The following is an 18,198-nucleotide window of genomic DNA, read 5'->3' on the forward strand; positions in this document are numbered from 1 at the left end:
TTTTAGTTTCCCTCGGGTATAGAGTGACATGTTATTGGCAGAGGATGTGCAGATAATCACTTTGATCAGGCTGTTCGTTTTTTTAATGCTCTTTTACCAGAATCCATTCATAGTGATTAGTGTGTTCTCTGTTGGAACACGATGAGAACATTGTGTGAAGTGCACAGAAGTAGCTATTTGAGTATGTATGAAAATGTGAGGTAACCACTGTTACTCCTAAATTTCTGTGGAATTAAGTTTTCTGTGTGTGTGTGTGTGTGTGTGTTTGAAAATCCCAGAGGTTCAAGTTGGTAGTTTATATGTTGCAAGCGAAAAAAGCTTTTTAGTAAACTGAGGCACTAGCATTAGTTCCCTGTTCACTGTGACAAGGAAGCTAGTATAAAAAGTAGTTTGTGGTTTTGTTTGCAAAGAAGTGCTCATGGGATGAAAGCACTGCTTGAGATTATTCTGAGATGATGGGGGGGATTGCTAAACATCTAGCATTTTAGTAAGGAGCTTGTCGGAGTATTTGTATAGTTGTAAGATTATTTGTTATTTTATGAGAAATTTCTTTATTCATAGCACATGGGCCATCATAGTTGAAGCATAAAGATTGGCATGGTATGCGTAGGTCTGTAAAATGTCCTGACAGTGATGTTCATAGGGACTTGTTGTATACTTTGATTCTTCATCTGTTTAACAGTAGACATAAGAAATGTATTAGTGGAGCAAGTAGCTGTGAAATTAGTAGTGTATGATTGATAGTATGGACGTGGCGCTTGAAGGAAGTGTTTGTTTAGCTGTGGGTGTTTTCATAATTGCCATGTGAGGAGAAGCAATACTCGTGATAGGCGACGAGAGGTACAGAGAGAAACACATTTATTGCGAGTATTGTATATCAGCAGCTCTTGGGCGGGTATCAAGTAAGACGCAAAGTGAAACGAAAGAGGAAGTATGCATGAAAGTGGCCAAATATCGACAAGAGTTCGCACTGTTAGGGTGAGGTGAATAAGCTAGTGCGGTGCGAAAATTTTCGAAGAGAGAGGCGGTTTTAAAGAAAGCACAAGAGTCCTATGAATGCCCTCTTGTGTGTTTCTCTTTCAGTGGCTATTTGGCATGTCTGCTTGCGCCATAGAAAGCTACTGTATGTGCCCCAGGCCCCCATCTAGCGGCCGGAGGTGCAAGCGGTGTTTACATACAGTCTCGCCTGAGGCAATGGTCTCTCATTTCGGAACGCAAGAAGCACTGGTAGCGCACAAAAATAGCCGAGTGAGATCATTGCGGCCAAGTAAGGGTAGAAGTAGGTTCTTTGCAGAATGTCTGAGCTTAAGAAATTCTTCGATAAGTAAATCGCGAAATGTGAAGAATGTGTCGTATTCTCGTAGGGCGTGTTGACGGTCTCGTGGCATAAGTAGCGAGCGGTGATAGCTTGCAAGCAAGATCATACTTCACAGGATCATTTCTGTAGTATGTCTTCAACTCTCTCTAGTTCAACGCTGGAGTAGACGTAACCACGATGATGAGTGGTAGCACTCTCCCTGAGCGTGAGGCTTGCGATCAAGATTCATCGCATCTTGGTTGTAATCGATGATCGTTCACCACATTCTGAGGGATGTGGGAAGGGAATAGCGCTTTCCGAGTGGTGGTTTTATTATATAGATTAGAAGCATAAGTCATACTGTTGGTATCGGGACCCGCGTCGTTGCAGAAATGTCGCTACAGGTTGTGGAAAGACTTCGATTGCGACATGTCATGAAAGCCTCGTGGAAGTTTCTCGAGTGGCACGGGGACGAGCCATTTGATTTGGCCTGCTCCAAGTGCTAGGCTTGGATGACAACGACGTACTTTTGAGTTACAAGAATGAGTGAGCAACACAAGAAGAGTGCAATTGATGACCATAAAAAGCTGACACACAACACAGTCTCGATAATCACCACTAATGCATGATGTACGAAACATTTAGGAGGAGCACGTTTGGCTAGCAAACATGAATTGAGTGATTTGCAAGGCAGTGTTATCTGCAAGAAGGAATGCATGAAATTCGCAAATGAATAAGACTGGTTCAAATACTATCGACAGAAATTTTATTTCTGTTGTCAACTAGTATTAATTAGTTGTGTGGGAGCAGGGGGATATTTCCCTTGCACCATACATCTACATACACGTTGCGTGTGATGTGGCCTAGTTTTGCGTACAAAGAACTATCTAGTTGTCAGTTTTTTGAGTGAACGAGTGTGGTGGGGAGGAGAGAGATTAGTGTTAGATGCAGAGCAGTGCGGGCAGTTGTGTGTCGGACGTTGTATGTCGGACGGTGGGTCGCCGACAGGAATTATGCGTGCTGCCATCTGTCGGCAGGTGAGGTAATGAAGCAGCTTGAATGGTGACAGAAATGATGAAAATAGTTATCTAAAGAGTAATAGCGACGACAGTTGGCAGACACTTATTTCAGCGTTGACAGTTAGTTTGGGGTGTGTGCTTGCATGACACTGGAAGTCTGTTGACGGTAGAGAAGTAGACAAGACGGCAAGAATTTTCGGCGTTCTCGCGGAGAAGTAATAGAGAAGCAGCCATAAGTATTGAAGTGAGGGCGTTGATCGGCACTCTGGTTTCCCTTCAAACCGAATAAATCTTTCGCCTTTTACTAAAGATTTCCGTGGAGGGGAACATTAAATGAGTCTAGAAGGTATTTTTTGTAGTGCTCGGCTATTGCTGAGCCACAATCACAAGTAAAACGTAATGTGAGTAGCAAGAGGTAGATTGTGTTGTGAGAATGAAGGGCGTGAATTAGCGGATCACGTTTGGCCTGAAATGGCGTGCAGTGTGTTAGACGATTGTGTAGAGAGAGAGAGAGGGGGGGGTAGAGGGGGGCAGAGCTATTTATTGTCCTGCAAACTCTTGGTGAACCCTTTCCGTACCTCAGTTGTAGATGATTTGAGAATGTTTACTTGCACTGCAGTTGCACAACAGCATATAAGCTGATATTTGGAAGTGAATGATGAATGATTGTCTTTGTAATAAATACTGGTATGTGATAAGTAGATTTTGTTTTGAAAGCCAAAATAATTTTTACCGCAGAAGTTTGTGATTTGTAGGTATGATGTGAGTGAGATTTGGGCTGAAGATGGTGGTTAGTTGGGCAGGATGAGTATTTCAATTGTTTTCAATAGAGTGGATATTAGTGGCACTGGCTTGTTGCCATAATGTGGCATTGGTTCTTTGTTCATAACAGTGTACTCAGTTTTGTAGAAGATTTAGGTGAGAAAGAGACAGTTGTTGAATATGACATAGATAGCTAGAAATGAATTGAGTAGCAATTTCCTGCTAGGTGTAGTTTGGGTATGATGTGTCTCAGTGAGAGATAAATCTTGAAATTGAAGGGTTGTTCCTTGCTACAGTCTTGGAAACTATGTATCTGCTGTTGACTCCAATGTTTTCAAGATTACTTGTGTACAAAATTGGCCAGACTTTGCAGTTTCTTCTTCAATAAATCAGTGGAAGGTGGTGCAGATAATGGTAAAAATGTTCAGTGCCTCCTGTGAGTTGTTGATGCTGCTTGTCTTTTAAGTAAAATTGATAGGGGCTCTTGATTGACCCAGCCATACACAGAGCTGGTGCATACTTGGCTTGAGAAGACTTTGGTCAGTAAATGATGAAATACCGACACAGTGGTCACAACAAAGCTCCTTTCCCTGCATTTTAGTTTCCCTCGGGTATAGAGTGACATGTTATTGGCAGAGGATGTGCAGATAATCACTTTGATCAGGCTGTTCGTTTTTTTAATGCTCTTTTACCAGAATCCATTCATAGTGATTAGTGTGTTCTCTGTTGGAACACGATGAGAACATTGTGTGAAGTGCACAGAAGTAGCTATTTGAGTATGTATGAAAATGTGAGGTAACCACTGTTACTCCTAAATTTCTGTGGAATTAAGTTTTCTGTGTGTGTGTGTGTGTGTGTGTGTGTTTGAAAATCCCAGAGGTTCAAGTTGGTAGTTTATATGTTGCAAGCGAAAAAAGCTTTTTAGTAAACTGAGGCACTAGCATTAGTTCCCTGTTCACTGTGACAAGGAAGCTAGTATAAAAAGTAGTTTGTGGTTTTGTTTGCAAAGAAGTGCTCATGGGATGAAAGCACTGCTTGAGATTATTCTGAGATGATGGGGGGGATTGCTAAACATCTAGCATTTTAGTAAGGAGCTTGTCGGAGTATTTGTATAGTTGTAAGATTATTTGTTATTTTATGAGAAATTTCTTTATTCATAGCACATGGGCCATCATAGTTGAAGCATAAAGATTGGCATGGTATGCGTAGGTCTGTAAAATGTCCTGACAGTGATGTTCATAGGGACTTGTTGTATACTTTGATTCTTCATCTGTTTAACAGTAGACATAAGAAATGTATTAGTGGAGCAAGTAGCTGTGAAATTAGTAGTGTATGATTGATAGTATGGACGTGGCGCTTGAAGGAAGTGTTTGTTTAGCTGTGGGTGTTTTCATAATTGCCATGTGAGGAGAAGCAATACTCGTGATAGGCGACGAGAGGTACAGAGAGAAACACATTTATTGCGAGTATTGTATATCAGCAGCTCTTGGGCGGGTATCAAGTAAGACGCAAAGTGAAACGAAAGAGGAAGTATGCATGAAAGTGGCCAAATATCGACAAGAGTTCGCACTGTTAGGGTGGGGTGAATAAGCTAGTGCGGTGCGAAAATTTTCGAAGAGAGAGGCGGTTTTAAAGAAAGCACAAGAGTCCTATGAATGCCCTCTTGTGTGTTTCTCTTTCAGTGGCTATTTGGCATGTCTGCTTGCGCCATAGAAAGCTACTGTATGTGCCCCAGGCCCCCATCTAGCGGCCGGAGGTGCAAGCGGTGTTTACATACAGTCTCGCCTGAGGCAATGGTCTCTCATTTCGGAACGCAAGAAGCACTGGTAGCGCACAAAAATAGCCGAGTGAGATCATTGCGGCCAAGTAAGGGTAGAAGTAGGTTCTTTGCAGAATGTCTGAGCTTAAGAAATTCTTCGATAAGTAAATCGCGAAATGTGAAGAATGTGTCGTATTCTCGTAGGGCGTGTTGACGGTCTCGTGGCATAAGTAGCGAGCGGTGATAGCTTGCAAGCAAGATCATACTTCACAGGATCATTTCTGTAGTATGTCTTCAACTCTCTCTAGTTCAACGCTGGAGTAGACGTAACCACGATGATGAGTGGTAGCACTCTCCCTGAGCGTGAGGCTTGCGATCAAGATTCATCGCATCTTGGTTGTAATCGATGATCGTTCACCACATTCTGAGGGATGTGGGAAGGGAATAGCGCTTTCCGAGTGGTGGTTTTATTATATAGATTAGAAGCATAAGTCATACTGTTGGTATCGGGACCCGCGTCGTTGCAGAAATGTCGCTACAGGTTGTGGAAAGACTTCGATTGCGACATGTCATGAAAGCCTCGTGGAAGTTTCTCGAGTGGCACGGGGACGAGCCATTTGATTTGGCCTGCTCCAAGTGCTAGGCTTGGATGACAACGACGTACTTTTGAGTTACAAGAATGAGTGAGCAACACAAGAAGAGTGCAATTGATGACCATAAAAAGCTGACACACAACACAGTCTCGATAATCACCACTAATGCATGATGTACGAAACATTTAGGAGGAGCACGTTTGGCTAGCAAACATGAATTGAGTGATTTGCAAGGCAGTGTTATCTGCAAGAAGGAATGCATGAAATTCGCAAATGAATAAGACTGGTTCAAATACTATCGACAGAAATTTTATTTCTGTTGTCAACTAGTATTAATTAGTTGTGTGGGAGCAGGGGGATATTTCCCTTGCACCATACATCTACATACACGTTGCGTGTGATGTGGCCTAGTTTTGCGTACAAAGAACTATCTAGTTGTCAGTTTTTTGAGTGAACGAGTGTGGTGGGGAGGAGAGAGATTAGTGTTAGATGCAGAGCAGTGCGGGCAGTTGTGTGTCGGACGTTGTATGTCGGACGGTGGGTCGCCGACAGGAATTATGCGTGCTGCCATCTGTCGGCAGGTGAGGTAATGAAGCAGCTTGAATGGTGACAGAAATGATGAAAATAGTTATCTAAAGAGTAATAGCGACGACAGTTGGCAGACACTTATTTCAGCGTTGACAGTTAGTTTGGGGTGTGTGCTTGCATGACACTGGAAGTCTGTTGACGGTAGAGAAGTAGACAAGACGGCAAGAATTTTCGGCGTTCTCGCGGAGAAGTAATAGAGAAGCAGCCATAAGTATTGAAGTGAGGGCGTTGATCGGCACTCTGGTTTCCCTTCAAACCGAATAAATCTTTCGCCTTTTACTAAAGATTTCCGTGGAGGGGAACATTAAATGAGTCTAGAAGGTATTTTTTGTAGTGCTCGGCTATTGCTGAGCCACAATCACAAGTAAAACGTAATGTGAGTAGCAAGAGGTAGATTGTGTTGTGAGAATGAAGGGCGTGAATTAGCGGATCACGTTTGGCCTGAAATGGCGTGCAGTGTGTTAGACGATTGTGTAGAGAGAGAGAGAGGGGGGGGGGGGTAGAGGGGGGCAGAGCTATTTATTGTCCTGCAAACTCTTGGTGAACCCTTTCCGTACCTCAGTTGTAGATGATTTGAGAATGTTTACTTGCACTGCAGTTGCACAACAGCATATAAGCTGATATTTGGAAGTGAATGATGAATGATTGTCTTTGTAATAAATACTGGTATGTGATAAGTAGATTTTGTTTTGAAAGCCAAAATAATTTTTACCGCAGAAGTTTGTGATTTGTAGGTATGATGTGAGTGAGATTTGGGCTGAAGATGGTGGTTAGTTGGGCAGGATGAGTATTTCAATTGTTTTCAATAGAGTGGATATTAGTGGCACTGGCTTGTTGCCATAATGTGGCATTGGTTCTTTGTTCATAACAGTGTACTCAGTTTTGTAGAAGATTTAGGTGAGAAAGAGACAGTTGTTGAATATGACATAGATAGCTAGAAATGAATTGAGTAGCAATTTCCTGCTAGGTGTAGTTTGGGTATGATGTGTCTCAGTGAGAGATAAATCTTGAAATTGAAGGGTTGTTCCTTGCTACAGTCTTGGAAACTATGTATCTGCTGTTGACTCCAATGTTTTCAAGATTACTTGTGTACAAAATTGGCCAGACTTTGCAGTTTCTTCTTCAATAAATCAGTGGAAGGTGGTGCAGATAATGGTAAAAATGTTCAGTGCCTCCTGTGAGTTGTTGATGCTGCTTGTCTTTTAAGTAAAATTGATAGGGGCTCTTGATTGACCCAGCCATACACAGAGCTGGTGCATACTTGGCTTGAGAAGACTTTGGTCAGTAAATGATGAAATACCGACACAGTGGTCACAACAAAGCTCCTTTCCCTGCATTTTAGTTTCCCTCGGGTATAGAGTGACATGTTATTGGCAGAGGATGTGCAGATAATCACTTTGATCAGGCTGTTCGTTTTTTTTAATGCTCTTTTACCAGAATCCATTCATAGTGATTAGTGTGTTCTCTGTTGGAACACGATGAGAACATTGTGTGAAGTGCACAGAAGTAGCTATTTGAGTATGTATGAAAATGTGAGGTAACCACTGTTACTCCTAAATTTCTGTGGAATTAAGTTTTCTGTGTGTGTGTGTGTGTGTGTGTTTGAAAATCCCAGAGGTTCAAGTTGGTAGTTTATATGTTGCAAGCGAAAAAAGCTTTTTAGTAAACTGAGGCACTAGCATTAGTTCCCTGTTCACTGTGACAAGGAAGCTAGTATAAAAAGTAGTTTGTGGTTTTGTTTGCAAAGAAGTGCTCATGGGATGAAAGCACTGCTTGAGATTATTCTGAGATGATGGGGGGGATTGCTAAACATCTAGCATTTTAGTAAGGAGCTTGTCGGAGTATTTGTATAGTTGTAAGATTATTTGTTATTTTATGAGAAATTTCTTTATTCATAGCACATGGGCCATCATAGTTGAAGCATAAAGATTGGCATGGTATGCGTAGGTCTGTAAAATGTCCTGACAGTGATGTTCATAGGGACTTGTTGTATACTTTGATTCTTCATCTGTTTAACAGTAGACATAAGAAATGTATTAGTGGAGCAAGTAGCTGTGAAATTAGTAGTGTATGATTGATAGTATGGACGTGGCGCTTGAAGGAAGTGTTTGTTTAGCTGTGGGTGTTTTCATAATTGCCATGTGAGGAGAAGCAATACTCGTGATAGGCGACGAGAGGTACAGAGAGAAACACATTTATTGCGAGTATTGTATATCAGCAGCTCTTGGGCGGGTATCAAGTAAGACGCAAAGTGAAACGAAAGAGGAAGTATGCATGAAAGTGGCCAAATATCGACAAGAGTTCGCACTGTTAGGGTGAGGTGAATAAGCTAGTGCGGTGCGAAAATTTTCGAAGAGAGAGGCGGTTTTAAAGAAAGCACAAGAGTCCTATGAATGCCCTCTTGTGTGTTTCTCTTTCAGTGGCTATTTGGCATGTCTGCTTGCGCCATAGAAAGCTACTGTATGTGCCCCAGGCCCCCATCTAGCGGCCGGAGGTGCAAGCGGTGTTTACATACAGTCTCGCCTGAGGCAATGGTCTCTCATTTCGGAACGCAAGAAGCACTGGTAGCGCACAAAAATAGCCGAGTGAGATCATTGCGGCCAAGTAAGGGTAGAAGTAGGTTCTTTGCAGAATGTCTGAGCTTAAGAAATTCTTCGATAAGTAAATCGCGAAATGTGAAGAATGTGTCGTATTCTCGTAGGGCGTGTTGACGGTCTCGTGGCATAAGTAGCGAACGGTGATAGCTTGCAAGCAAGATCATACTTCACAGGATCATTTCTGTAGTATGTCTTCAACTCTCTCTAGTTCAACGCTGGAGTAGACGTAACCACGATGATGAGTGGTAGCACTCTCCCTGAGCGTGAGGCTTGCGATCAAGATTCATCGCATCTTGGTTGTAATCGATGATCGTTCACCACATTCTGAGGGATGTGGGAAGGGAATAGCGCTTTCCGAGTGGTGGTTTTATTATATAGATTAGAAGCATAAGTCATACTGTTGGTATCGGGACCCGCGTCGTTGCAGAAATGTCGCTACAGGTTGTGGAAAGACTTCGATTGCGACATGTCATGAAAGCCTCGTGGAAGTTTCTCGAGTGGCACGGGGACGAGCCATTTGATTTGGCCTGCTCCAAGTGCTAGGCTTGGATGACAACGACGTACTTTTGAGTTACAAGAATGAGTGAGCAACACAAGAAGAGTGCAATTGATGACCATAAAAAGCTGACACACAACACAGTCTCGATAATCACCACTAATGCATGATGTACGAAACATTTAGGAGGAGCACGTTTGGCTAGCAAACATGAATTGAGTGATTTGCAAGGCAGTGTTATCTGCAAGAAGGAATGCATGAAATTCGCAAATGAATAAGACTGGTTCAAATACTATCGACAGAAATTTTATTTCTGTTGTCAACTAGTATTAATTAGTTGTGTGGGAGCAGGGGGATATTTCCCTTGCACCATACATCTACATACACGTTGCGTGTGATGTGGCCTAGTTTTGCGTACAAAGAACTATCTAGTTGTCAGTTTTTTGAGTGAACGAGTGTGGTGGGGAGGAGAGAGATTAGTGTTAGATGCAGAGCAGTGCGGGCAGTTGTGTGTCGGACGTTGTATGTCGGACGGTGGGTCGCCGACAGGAATTATGCGTGCTGCCATCTGTCGGCAGGTGAGGTAATGAAGCAGCTTGAATGGTGACAGAAATGATGAAAATAGTTATCTAAAGAGTAATAGCGACGACAGTTGGCAGACACTTATTTCAGCGTTGACAGTTAGTTTGGGGTGTGTGCTTGCATGACACTGGAAGTCTGTTGACGGTAGAGAAGTAGACAAGACGGCAAGAATTTTCGGCGTTCTCGCGGAGAAGTAATAGAGAAGCAGCCATAAGTATTGAAGTGAGGGCGTTGATCGGCACTCTGGTTTCCCTTCAAACCGAATAAATCTTTCGCCTTTTACTAAAGATTTCCGTGGAGGGGAACATTAAATGAGTCTAGAAGGTATTTTTTGTAGTGCTCGGCTATTGCTGAGCCACAATCACAAGTAAAACGTAATGTGAGTAGCAAGAGGTAGATTGTGTTGTGAGAATGAAGGGCGTGAATTAGCGGATCACGTTTGACCTGAAATGGCGTGCAGTGTGTTAGACGATTGTGTAGAGAGAGAGAGAGGGGGGGGTAGAGGGGGGCAGAGCTATTTATTGTCCTGCAAACTCTTGGTGAACCCTTTCCGTACCTCAGTTGTAGATGATTTGAGAATGTTTACTTGCACTGCAGTTGCACAACAGCATATAAGCTGATATTTGGAAGTGAATGATGAATGATTGTCTTTGTAATAAATACTGGTATGTGATAAGTAGATTTTGTTTTGAAAGCCAAAATAATTTTTACCGCAGAAGTTTGTGATTTGTAGGTATGATGTGAGTGAGATTTGGGCTGAAGATGGTGGTTAGTTGGGCAGGATGAGTATTTCAATTGTTTTCAATAGAGTGGATATTAGTGGCACTGGCTTGTTGCCATAATGTGGCATTGGTTCTTTGTTCATAACAGTGTACTCAGTTTTGTAGAAGATTTAGGTGAGAAAGAGACAGTTGTTGAATATGACATAGATAGCTAGAAATGAATTGAGTAGCAATTTCCTGCTAGGTGTAGTTTGGGTATGATGTGTCTCAGTGAGAGATAAATCTTGAAATTGAAGGGTTGTTCCTTGCTACAGTCTTGGAAACTATGTATCTGCTGTTGACTCCAATGTTTTCAAGATTACTTGTGTACAAAATTGGCCAGACTTTGCAGTTTCTTCTTCAATAAATCAGTGGAAGGTGGTGCAGATAATGGTAAAAATGTTCAGTGCCTCCTGTGAGTTGTTGATGCTGCTTGTCTTTTAAGTAAAATTGATAGGGGCTCTTGATTGACCCAGCCATACACAGAGCTGGTGCATACTTGGCTTGAGAAGACTTTGGTCAGTAAATGATGAAATACCGACACAGTGGTCACAACAAAGCTCCTTTCCCTGCATTTTAGTTTCCCTCGGGTATAGAGTGACATGTTATTGGCAGAGGATGTGCAGATAATCACTTTGATCAGGCTGTTCGTTTTTTTAATGCTCTTTTACCAGAATCCATTCATAGTGATTAGTGTGTTCTCTGTTGGAACACGATGAGAACATTGTGTGAAGTGCACAGAAGTAGCTATTTGAGTATGTATGAAAATGTGAGGTAACCACTGTTACTCCTAAATTTCTGTGGAATTAAGTTTTCTGTGTGTGTGTGTGTGTGTGTGTGTTTGAAAATCCCAGAGGTTCAAGTTGGTAGTTTATATGTTGCAAGCGAAAAAAGCTTTTTAGTAAACTGAGGCACTAGCATTAGTTCCCTGTTCACTGTGACAAGGAAGCTAGTATAAAAAGTAGTTTGTGGTTTTGTTTGCAAAGAAGTGCTCATGGGATGAAAGCACTGCTTGAGATTATTCTGAGATGATGGGGGGGATTGCTAAACATCTAGCATTTTAGTAAGGAGCTTGTCGGAGTATTTGTATAGTTGTAAGATTATTTGTTATTTTATGAGAAATTTCTTTATTCATAGCACATGGGCCATCATAGTTGAAGCATAAAGATTGGCATGGTATGCGTAGGTCTGTAAAATGTCCTGACAGTGATGTTCATAGGGACTTGTTGTATACTTTGATTCTTCATCTGTTTAACAGTAGACATAAGAAATGTATTAGTGGAGCAAGTAGCTGTGAAATTAGTAGTGTATGATTGATAGTATGGACGTGGCGCTTGAAGGAAGTGTTTGTTTAGCTGTGGGTGTTTTCATAATTGCCATGTGAGGAGAAGCAATACTCGTGATAGGCGACGAGAGGTACAGAGAGAAACACATTTATTGCGAGTATTGTATATCAGCAGCTCTTGGGCGGGTATCAAGTAAGACGCAAAGTGAAACGAAAGAGGAAGTATGCATGAAAGTGGCCAAATATCGACAAGAGTTCGCACTGTTAGGGTGAGGTGAATAAGCTAGTGCGGTGCGAAAATTTTCGAAGAGAGAGGCGGTTTTAAAGAAAGCACAAGAGTCCTATGAATGCCCTCTTGTGTGTTTCTCTTTCAGTGGCTATTTGGCATGTCTGCTTGCGCCATAGAAAGCTACTGTATGTGCCCCAGGCCCCCATCTAGCGGCCGGAGGTGCAAGCGGTGTTTACATACAGTCTCGCCTGAGGCAATGGTCTCTCATTTCGGAACGCAAGAAGCACTGGTAGCGCACAAAAATAGCCGAGTGAGATCATTGCGGCCAAGTAAGGGTAGAAGTAGGTTCTTTGCAGAATGTCTGAGCTTAAGAAATTCTTCGATAAGTAAATCGCGAAATGTGAAGAATGTGTCGTATTCTCGTAGGGCGTGTTGACGGTCTCGTGGCATAAGTAGCGAGCGGTGATAGCTTGCAAGCAAGATCATACTTCACAGGATCATTTCTGTAGTATGTCTTCAACTCTCTCTAGTTCAACGCTGGAGTAGACGTAACCACGATGATGAGTGGTAGCACTCTCCCTGAGCGTGAGGCTTGCGATCAAGATTCATCGCATCTTGGTTGTAATCGATGATCGTTCACCACATTCTGAGGGATGTGGGAAGGGAATAGCGCTTTCCGAGTGGTGGTTTTATTATATAGATTAGAAGCATAAGTCATACTGTTGGTATCGGGACCCGCGTCGTTGCAGAAATGTCGCTACAGGTTGTGGAAAGACTTCGATTGCGACATGTCATGAAAGCCTCGTGGAAGTTTCTCGAGTGGCACGGGGACGAGCCATTTGATTTGGCCTGCTCCAAGTGCTAGGCTTGGATGACAACGACGTACTTTTGAGTTACAAGAATGAGTGAGCAACACAAGAAGAGTGCAATTGATGACCATAAAAAGCTGACACACAACACAGTCTCGATAATCACCACTAATGCATGATGTACGAAACATTTAGGAGGAGCACGTTTGGCTAGCAAACATGAATTGAGTGATTTGCAAGGCAGTGTTATCTGCAAGAAGGAATGCATGAAATTCGCAAATGAATAAGACTGGTTCAAATACTATCGACAGAAATTTTATTTCTGTTGTCAACTAGTATTAATTAGTTGTGTGGGAGCAGGGGGATATTTCCCTTGCACCATACATCTACATACACGTTGCGTGTGATGTGGCCTAGTTTTGCGTACAAAGAACTATCTAGTTGTCAGTTTTTTGAGTGAACGAGTGTGGTGGGGAGGAGAGAGATTAGTGTTAGATGCAGAGCAGTGCGGGCAGTTGTGTGTCGGACGTTGTATGTCGGACGGTGGGTCGCCGACAGGAATTATGCGTGCTGCCATCTGTCGGCAGGTGAGGTAATGAAGCAGCTTGAATGGTGACAGAAATGATGAAAATAGTTATCTAAAGAGTAATAGCGACGACAGTTGGCAGACACTTATTTCAGCGTTGACAGTTAGTTTGGGGTGTGTGCTTGCATGACACTGGAAGTCTGTTGACGGTAGAGAAGTAGACAAGACGGCAAGAATTTTCGGCGTTCTCGCGGAGAAGTAATAGAGAAGCAGCCATAAGTATTGAAGTGAGGGCGTTGATCGGCACTCTGGTTTCCCTTCAAACCGAATAAATCTTTCGCCTTTTACTAAAGATTTCCGTGGAGGGGAACATTAAATGAGTCTAGAAGGTATTTTTTGTAGTGCTCGGCTATTGCTGAGCCACAATCACAAGTAAAACGTAATGTGAGTAGCAAGAGGTAGATTGTGTTGTGAGAATGAAGGGCGTGAATTAGCGGATCACGTTTGGCCTGAAATGGCGTGCAGTGTGTTAGACGATTGTGTAGAGAGAGAGAGAGGGGGGGGGGGTAGAGGGGGGCAGAGCTATTTATTGTCCTGCAAACTCTTGGTGAACCCTTTCCGTACCTCAGTTGTAGATGATTTGAGAATGTTTACTTGCACTGCAGTTGCACAACAGCATATAAGCTGATATTTGGAAGTGAATGATGAATGATTGTCTTTGTAATAAATACTGGTATGTGATAAGTAGATTTTGTTTTGAAAGCCAAAATAATTTTTACCGCAGAAGTTTGTGATTTGTAGGTATGATGTGAGTGAGATTTGGGCTGAAGATGGTGGTTAGTTGGGCAGGATGAGTATTTCAATTGTTTTCAATAGAGTGGATATTAGTGGCACTGGCTTGTTGCCATAATGTGGCATTGGTTCTTTGTTCATAACAGTGTACTCAGTTTTGTAGAAGATTTAGGTGAGAAAGAGACAGTTGTTGAATATGACATAGATAGCTAGAAATGAATTGAGTAGCAATTTCCTGCTAGGTGTAGTTTGGGTATGATGTGTCTCAGTGAGAGATAAATCTTGAAATTGAAGGGTTGTTCCTTGCTACAGTCTTGGAAACTATGTATCTGCTGTTGACTCCAATGTTTTCAAGATTACTTGTGTACAAAATTGGCCAGACTTTGCAGTTTCTTCTTCAATAAATCAGTGGAAGGTGGTGCAGATAATGGTAAAAATGTTCAGTGCCTCCTGTGAGTTGTTGATGCTGCTTGTCTTTTAAGTAAAATTGATAGGGGCTCTTGATTGACCCAGCCATACACAGAGCTGGTGCATACTTGGCTTGAGAAGACTTTGGTCAGTAAATGATGAAATACCGACACAGTGGTCACAACAAAGCTCCTTTCCCTGCATTTTAGTTTCCCTCGGGTATAGAGTGACATGTTATTGGCAGAGGATGTGCAGATAATCACTTTGATCAGGCTGTTCGTTTTTTTTAATGCTCTTTTACCAGAATCCATTCATAGTGATTAGTGTGTTCTCTGTTGGAACACGATGAGAACATTGTGTGAAGTGCACAGAAGTAGCTATTTGAGTATGTATGAAAATGTGAGGTAACCACTGTTACTCCTAAATTTCTGTGGAATTAAGTTTTCTGTGTGTGTGTGTGTGTGTGTGTGTGTTTGAAAATCCCAGAGGTTCAAGTTGGTAGTTTATATGTTGCAAGCGAAAAAAGCTTTTTAGTAAACTGAGGCACTAGCATTAGTTCCCTGTTCACTGTGACAAGGAAGCTAGTATAAAAAGTAGTTTGTGGTTTTGTTTGCAAAGAAGTGCTCATGGGATGAAAGCACTGCTTGAGATTATTCTGAGATGATGGGGGGGATTGCTAAACATCTAGCATTTTAGTAAGGAGCTTGTCGGAGTATTTGTATAGTTGTAAGATTATTTGTTATTTTATGAGAAATTTCTTTATTCATAGCACATGGGCCATCATAGTTGAAGCATAAAGATTGGCATGGTATGCGTAGGTCTGTAAAATGTCCTGACAGTGATGTTCATAGGGACTTGTTGTATACTTTGATTCTTCATCTGTTTAACAGTAGACATAAGAAATGTATTAGTGGAGCAAGTAGCTGTGAAATTAGTAGTGTATGATTGATAGTATGGACGTGGCGCTTGAAGGAAGTGTTTGTTTAGCTGTGGGTGTTTTCATAATTGCCATGTGAGGAGAAGCAATACTCGTGATAGGCGACGAGAGGTACAGAGAGAAACACATTTATTGCGAGTATTGTATATCAGCAGCTCTTGGGCGGGTATCAAGTAAGACGCAAAGTGAAACGAAAGAGGAAGTATGCATGAAAGTGGCCAAATATCGACAAGAGTTCGCACTGTTAGGGTGAGGTGAATAAGCTAGTGCGGTGCGAAAATTTTCGAAGAGAGAGGCGGTTTTAAAGAAAGCACAAGAGTCCTATGAATGCCCTCTTGTGTGTTTCTCTTTCAGTGGCTATTTGGCATGTCTGCTTGCGCCATAGAAAGCTACTGTATGTGCCCCAGGCCCCCATCTAGCGGCCGGAGGTGCAAGCGGTGTTTACATACAGTCTCGCCTGAGGCAATGGTCTCTCATTTCGGAACGCAAGAAGCACTGGTAGCGCACAAAAATAGCCGAGTGAGATCATTGCGGCCAAGTAAGGGTAGAAGTAGGTTCTTTGCAGAATGTCTGAGCTTAAGAAATTCTTCGATAAGTAAATCGCGAAATGTGAAGAATGTGTCGTATTCTCGTAGGGCGTGTTGACGGTCTCGTGGCATAAGTAGCGAGCGGTGATAGCTTGCAAGCAAGATCATACTTCACAGGATCATTTCTGTAGTATGTCTTCAACTCTCTCTAGTTCAACGCTGGAGTAGACGTAACCACGATGATGAGTGGTAGCACTCTCCCTGAGCGTGAGGCTTGCGATCAAGATTCATCGCATCTTGGTTGTAATCGATGATCGTTCACCACATTCTGAGGGATGTGGGAAGGGAATAGCGCTTTCCGAGTGGTGGTTTTATTATATAGATTAGAAGCATAAGTCATACTGTTGGTATCGGGACCCGCGTCGTTGCAGAAATGTCGCTACAGGTTGTGGAAAGACTTCGATTGCGACATGTCACGAAAGCCTCGTGGAAGTTTCTCGAGTGGCACGGGGACGAGCCATTTGATTTGGCCTGCTCCAAGTGCTAGGCTTGGATGACAACGACGTACTTTTGAGTTACAAGAATGAGTGAGCAACACAAGAAGAGTGCAATTGATGACCATAAAAAGCTGACACACAACACAGTCTCGATAATCACCACTAATGCATGATGTACGAAACATTTAGGAGGAGCACGTTTGGCTAGCAAACATGAATTGAGTGATTTGCAAGGCAGTGTTATCTGCAAGAAGGAATGCATGAAATTCGCAAATGAATAAGACTGGTTAAAATACTATCGACAGAAATTTTATTTCTGTTGTCAACTAGTATTAATTAGTTGTGTGGGAGCAGGGGGATATTTCCCTTGCACCATACATCTACATACACGTTGCGTGTGATGTGGCCTAGTTTTGCGTACAAAGAACTATCTAGTTGTCAGTTTTTTGAGTGAACGAGTGTGGTGGGGAGGAGAGAGATTAGTGTTAGATGCAGAGCAGTGCGGGCAGTTGTGTGTCGGACGTTGTATGTCGGACGGTGGGTCGCCGACAGGAATTATGCGTGCTGCCATCTGTCGGCAGGTGAGGTAATGAAGCAGCTTGAATGGTGACAGAAATGATGAAAATAGTTATCTAAAGAGTAATAGCGACGACAGTTGGCAGACACTTATTTCAGCGTTGACAGTTAGTTTGGGGTGTGTGCTTGCATGACACTGGAAGTCTGTTGACGGTAGAGAAGTAGACAAGACGGCAAGAATTTTCGGCGTTCTCGCGGAGAAGTAATAGAGAAGCAGCCATAAGTATTGAAGTGAGGGCGTTGATCGGCACTCTGGTTTCCCTTCAAACCGAATAAATCTTTCGCCTTTTACTAAAGATTTCCGTGGAGGGGAACATTAAATGAGTCTAGAAGGTATTTTTTGTAGTGCTCGGCTATTGCTGAGCCACAATCACAAGTAAAACGTAATGTGAGTAGCAAGAGGTAGATTGTGTTGTGAGAATGAAGGGCGTGAATTAGCGGATCACGTTTGGCCTGAAATGGCGTGCAGTGTGTTAGACGATTGTGTAGAGAGAGAGAGAGGGGGGGGGGGTAGAGGGGGGCAGAGCTATTTATTGTCCTGCAAACTCTTGGTGAACCCTTTCCGTACCTCAGTTGTAGATGATTTGAGAATGTTTACTTGCACTGCAGTTGCACAACAGCATATAAGCTGATATTTGGAAGTGAATGATGAATGATTGTCTTTGTAATAAATACTGGTATGTGATAAGTAGATTTTGTTTTGAAAGCCAAAATAATTTTTACCGCAGAAGTTTGTGATTTGTAGGTATGATGTGAGTGAGATTTGGGCTGAAGATGGTGGTTAGTTGGGCAGGATGAGTATTTCAATTGTTTTCAATAGAGTGGATATTAGTGGCACTGGCTTGTTGCCATAATGTGGCATTGGTTCTTTGTTCATAACAGTGTACTCAGTTTTGTAGAAGATTTAGGTGAGAAAGAGACAGTTGTTGAATATGACATAGATAGCTAGAAATGAATTGAGTAGCAATTTCCTGCTAGGTGTAGTTTGGGTATGATGTGTCTCAGTGAGAGATAAATCTTGAAATTGAAGGGTTGTTCCTTGCTACAGTCTTGGAAACTATGTATCTGCTGTTGACTCCAATGTTTTCAAGATTACTTGTGTACAAAATTGGCCAGACTTTGCAGTTTCTTCTTCAATAAATCAGTGGAAGGTGGTGC

General features: G+C 42.3%; 10 non-coding genes across 10 annotated transcripts; all 10 read left to right on the top strand.

Annotated features, from left to right (window-relative positions):
* Positions 1 to 1,416: 1,416 nt before the first annotated feature.
* On the top strand, positions 1,417 to 1,623 carry LOC126254447 (small nucleolar RNA U3). Its single transcript, XR_007546133.1, has one exon. It is a non-coding gene; the product is annotated as a small nucleolar RNA U3 (small nucleolar RNA).
* Positions 1,624 to 2,576: 953 nt separating this feature from the next.
* On the top strand, positions 2,577 to 2,695 carry LOC126254671 (U5 spliceosomal RNA). Its single transcript, XR_007546327.1, has one exon. It is a non-coding gene; the product is annotated as a U5 spliceosomal RNA (small nuclear RNA).
* A 2,398-nt stretch (positions 2,696 to 5,093) lies between these two features.
* Positions 5,094 to 5,300, top strand: LOC126254448 (small nucleolar RNA U3). The gene has a single exon (XR_007546134.1). It is a non-coding gene; the product is annotated as a small nucleolar RNA U3 (small nucleolar RNA).
* Positions 5,301 to 6,253: 953 nt separating this feature from the next.
* LOC126254674 (U5 spliceosomal RNA) lies at positions 6,254 to 6,372 on the top strand. Its single transcript, XR_007546328.1, has one exon. It is a non-coding gene; the product is annotated as a U5 spliceosomal RNA (small nuclear RNA).
* Positions 6,373 to 8,771: 2,399 nt separating this feature from the next.
* Positions 8,772 to 8,978, top strand: LOC126254449 (small nucleolar RNA U3). Its single transcript, XR_007546135.1, has one exon. It is a non-coding gene; the product is annotated as a small nucleolar RNA U3 (small nucleolar RNA).
* A 953-nt stretch (positions 8,979 to 9,931) lies between these two features.
* On the top strand, positions 9,932 to 10,050 carry LOC126254675 (U5 spliceosomal RNA). The gene has a single exon (XR_007546329.1). It is a non-coding gene; the product is annotated as a U5 spliceosomal RNA (small nuclear RNA).
* A 2,396-nt stretch (positions 10,051 to 12,446) lies between these two features.
* LOC126254450 (small nucleolar RNA U3) lies at positions 12,447 to 12,653 on the top strand. Its single transcript, XR_007546136.1, has one exon. It is a non-coding gene; the product is annotated as a small nucleolar RNA U3 (small nucleolar RNA).
* Positions 12,654 to 13,606: 953 nt separating this feature from the next.
* LOC126254676 (U5 spliceosomal RNA) lies at positions 13,607 to 13,725 on the top strand. The gene has a single exon (XR_007546330.1). It is a non-coding gene; the product is annotated as a U5 spliceosomal RNA (small nuclear RNA).
* Positions 13,726 to 16,127: 2,402 nt separating this feature from the next.
* Positions 16,128 to 16,334, top strand: LOC126254451 (small nucleolar RNA U3). The gene has a single exon (XR_007546137.1). It is a non-coding gene; the product is annotated as a small nucleolar RNA U3 (small nucleolar RNA).
* Positions 16,335 to 17,287: 953 nt separating this feature from the next.
* LOC126254677 (U5 spliceosomal RNA) lies at positions 17,288 to 17,406 on the top strand. The gene has a single exon (XR_007546331.1). It is a non-coding gene; the product is annotated as a U5 spliceosomal RNA (small nuclear RNA).
* Positions 17,407 to 18,198: the final 792 nt, after the last annotated feature.

This window comes from Schistocerca nitens, chromosome 4 (assembly GCF_023898315.1).
Source record: "Schistocerca nitens isolate TAMUIC-IGC-003100 chromosome 4, iqSchNite1.1, whole genome shotgun sequence".
Classification (NCBI taxonomy): Eukaryota; Metazoa; Arthropoda; class Insecta; order Orthoptera; family Acrididae; genus Schistocerca; species Schistocerca nitens.